Source organism: Salvelinus sp. IW2-2015, unplaced genomic scaffold (assembly GCF_002910315.2).
Source record: "Salvelinus sp. IW2-2015 unplaced genomic scaffold, ASM291031v2 Un_scaffold2343, whole genome shotgun sequence".
NCBI lineage: Eukaryota > Metazoa > Chordata > Actinopteri > Salmoniformes > Salmonidae > Salvelinus > Salvelinus sp. IW2-2015.
Genome location: NW_019943668.1, coordinates 223197 through 227367, shown reverse-complemented (window position 1 = coordinate 227367; position 4171 = coordinate 223197). Strand labels below are relative to the sequence as shown.

The 4171-nt window shown below is 45.5% G+C and overlaps 1 pseudogene; it reads right to left on the bottom strand.

Annotated features, from left to right (window-relative positions):
* Positions 1–3850, bottom strand: part of LOC112073715 (extracellular calcium-sensing receptor-like) — a 5286-nt pseudogene extending 1436 nt beyond the window's left edge.
* Positions 3851–4171: the final 321 nt, after the last annotated feature.

The window sequence follows — 4171 nt, the reverse complement described above, 5'->3', positions numbered from 1 at the left end:
AAGAAGAGAGATGCCAACAATGCTGCACTTGTCAGTTTACAATAACGAATGTTGAATTAATGTGCAGCTTACATGAGATATAAAACAGAATATAATTGATAGACACACCTTTGTAGTGCTGGTAATATGAATTAACCACTACTTAGAACCGTGATAGAAATTACAACACATTTTTTGCCAACTGTTGCTATAGTCCTACCTGTGTTATACTTATTTCTTCCCTCTGCACATTGGATACAGTCATAACAGCATACAGGCTTTTCCTTTCTGTATAGCCTTACGAGTGCCTGGGGGACAGCTCTCACTGCCACACTGACACAGGTACTTGTGTACTGTTCTTTACCCAGGTGATTTCCCTCTCGATGTCAGCCTCTGGTCAGGAAGGCAGGGACCCATCATAGAGCCCCACTGTCACAAACTCCATCTTCCCACTCTCCCGTCTCTGCCAGTTGACCAGCTCATAGGTTGCCACTGGATCCCCGTTGGCATCGAAAGACACCTGGTACCCGTTACGAGAGAAGTTCACCCTCCTCAATCTCTCAGGACCTGGGGGTTGGAAGGTCAAGGGAGAGAGAGAGGGGACAAGAAGACAGGAGAGCGGGTGAAGAGAGATGGAGAGAAGGAAAGATCGATGAGTGAGAGAGAGAGAAACAGAACATTAATTCAACTCATATTTATCAGATGTGTTACATCAGAAAAGTTGTAAAGTATGATGAGAACTCCAAGGCCTATACCTGTAGTCTAAATAAACATATCAATCAGGACATTATCCTAACAGGCTTGTCATTCACCTTGTTGGCTTCACATTGAGATTGTTTTGTCACAGTTCACAGTGGAGTTTTCTCTCTCTTCACAAAACAATGCTGTGGATGGCGTGTGCTATGGCGTAAACAGCTTTATACACCATGTTAGTGACACGCAGCTGTGATGTATCTGTGAAGGGTGTCTGTAGCTGCTGTTATCCCTCATGCCATCACACACCTTCTCTTCAACACCAACACCTGTAGTAGCCCTACAGACAGACAGACAGACAGACATACAGAGAGAGAGAGAGAGAGAGAGAGAGGAGAGAGAGAGAGGAGAGAGAAGAGGAGAGAGAGGAAGAGAGAGAGTGGAACGGACGACAGACAGACAGGAAGATAGAGATACAAATAGATTGATAATGAACTGTTATAAATAGATAGAAAGATAAGATAAATAGATCAATAGATAGACAGACAGACCAGAGAGACACAGACAGAACGACAGACAGACAGACAGTACAGACAGAAGACAGACAGCACAGACACAGACAAGACAGACAGACAGACAGACAGACAGACAGCAGACAGACAGACAGACAGACAGACACAGACAGACAGACAGACAACAGACAGAGACAGACAGACAGACAGAAGAAAGAAAAAGATAGAAAGATAGAGAAAGATCACAATAGATTGATACATACGTATATAAATAGACGAAAGATAGAAAGATAGATAAATAGATAGACCGAGAGCACAGACAGGCAGACAGACGACAGACAACACAAGAAAGATAGACTAGATAGATAGAAGATGATAGATAGATAGATAGATACCTATTCCCAGCCGACAGCCAAAGGCTCCCTCCCAGAAACTCTGTGAGCAGGGGAGTTGGACACCTTCTTGGGGAGAGGTCCAGAGAGAAGTCCCTGAGGCCGGGATGACAGAGCGTTGGATCCCAAATCCGATGGCCCCGGCACACAGGCCGAAGCGCAGCATATCTGGGTAGTGACCCAGGACTGCACTCCCGAAGTCCACTGGCGGGGAGGAGAGGGCAGGCGTTCCATCTCCTCCAGCAGGATCCTCATTTCCACAATAGATGTGAATGCAACCACCACCCGGGCTGTGGGAGCTGGGGAACATGATTATATCATATGCTTAATATGCTTGTCATGTTTATCATTCATTGGAATGTCTCAGTAAAGTGAACATGAACATTAGTATTAATCAACACTTTTGACATGTTTAAGATATGCAAATCATGTTGGTCTCACAGATCAGCTTTGGGAAAAGAGAGAAATTAATATCAATAGTTTTTTTTATAAATATGGTCTTGCATTTGTGTGAATAAAAAGTTCAAATGTAATCACGGATCACCTGCGGATCACGTCGGCCACCCGTTGCACTCTGCTGGGTGCGTTGGTACGGGAGAAGGCTTCAGAATACTCCACACAGATGCCTTCCTCTTGTGCTGCTGTAGGAAAGCCGCCATCCCGTTATTACGGTAGTCAGAGTCGGAACGGACCGCCCCAATCCAGGTCCAGCCGAAGTGCTTGATGAGGTGGGCCAGAAGCGCAGCCTGGAACTGATCACTGGGGATGGTTCTGAAGAAGGTTTGGATACTGTTTCTTATCACTCAGACACGCACAGGTGGAAAAGTGGCTCACCTAGGTAGAAAACAGACAGTCGAATAACGATGAGAAAGAACATAATGTCGGCCAAACGAGTCTCATTTATGCGGCGGCTACTTCCTGCTTTTTTTCTTTAGCTGTGTGGTATGATATTAGGGAGACATTAATAATAATAAGCCAAACTATTGTTTTTCATTAGGCCAGATTGAAAAGTATACATATTTCTACATATTTCTAACTTGGTCATTCTATTCATATTGAAAATAGTTTTATAAGACAAACTGCTGCTGTGAAAAAAAAAAGTTACAGGTATGACAACAATCCCTGGTATCCCATAACAACCTAGCCTATGAAAGATAGCCCTCAGATCATGTTTAAATGCATCCAGACTCATAGTCCTCAGTCTATGTTCAAATGCCTTTCTCCACATAATTTCACACAGAAATGTATATTCCTGAAAGACAGGAGAATACAGTTGGACTACAGGAAGTTAAAAGAGGATTTCCTGAAAGAGAGGAGAATATATGATTTCTTTCCACGGGAGTTTACCTGAGGAATACCGAAAGGGCCAATGATGCGCAACATGCTGATGGTAGGCGTGGAGCCAGACTCGCCCACGATAGCTGTCACTGTAGCCGACCCCGAGCACTGTTCTCCGGTATCAAACATTGGGTCCAGGCCATTAGCCAGCTGGAAGGCCACATTCATGGCCATGGGGACCGAGGTGCACGAGTCGTGCACTTGATAACCAAGTGTGACACCCGGTAGAAGGTCCGAACTGTTGTTTATCTCCTCAACTGCGAAGACCATGGCGCGCGAGAAGCGCAACTCACGGGAATCAAAACTGTAAATAGAAGATAGGTGAGTGAGCACCACTTGACTAAATGGTAAACTAGCATATAGAATAAATGGTTATACGAGGGCAAACATCTTAATATCTAGCCTTATTTTCCACACTGTCTACATGCCTACACTTTTGATATCGGGGACATGAAAATTGAGGACATGAATTGAGGACATGAAAATGTGACCCTTTGTAACAGTACCTACTCTCTCAGACACAAACACACGTTTTACTTAAAACACTGTTTATCTGTCTATAAACACACTGTCTCTGTATCTTTAAAACACAATGGATCTGTCTCCCCACACAGTCACAGTCCTGTCCCCTGTTCCCTCTTGCGCTCACTGACCTCCCTGTGCACTGCAGGGGCTCAGGCATGCTGGTGTAGCTGTGATCCACAGTGTGCATGTAGTTGTGGATGGAGAACACACCCCCGATGACAAAGTCCCCGTCCTGGGAGAACGCCGGAGGACGAGGGGTGCCTTGGAGCCTGCATCTGACAGACTCCAGCCCAGAGGCAGATGCAGAGGCAGATGAGAGCAAGGCAAGCCCACCAGCCATCACAGCTAGATGTAGTAGAACCAGACTACCAGCCAGACTTGGATCCAGAGCAGGAGCCGGAGACGGCCTCATTCCCCTGATGTCTAGAAGGTATGGCGTAATACAGTGCCACACAGACCCACATAGGTCAGGTTACCTCTCTACTCTGGTTTAAATACCCACCGTACCTCTGTGGGGATTCCTCTGGGGCCACACTGTGGGATTGGCAATGCCAAGGAGGGAGGGGTTAGAGGCTGCTCTGCTCACCCAGTCATGTCCTGCTTCTTTCAGCTATAGAGAGTGTATGCACCAGCATCAGAACTACGTTGACTGTAATGATTTAGATAGACATAAACATACATTAGACACACGATAACCATAATCCTCTCTTATATTTCCCTGACTGTCTAGTC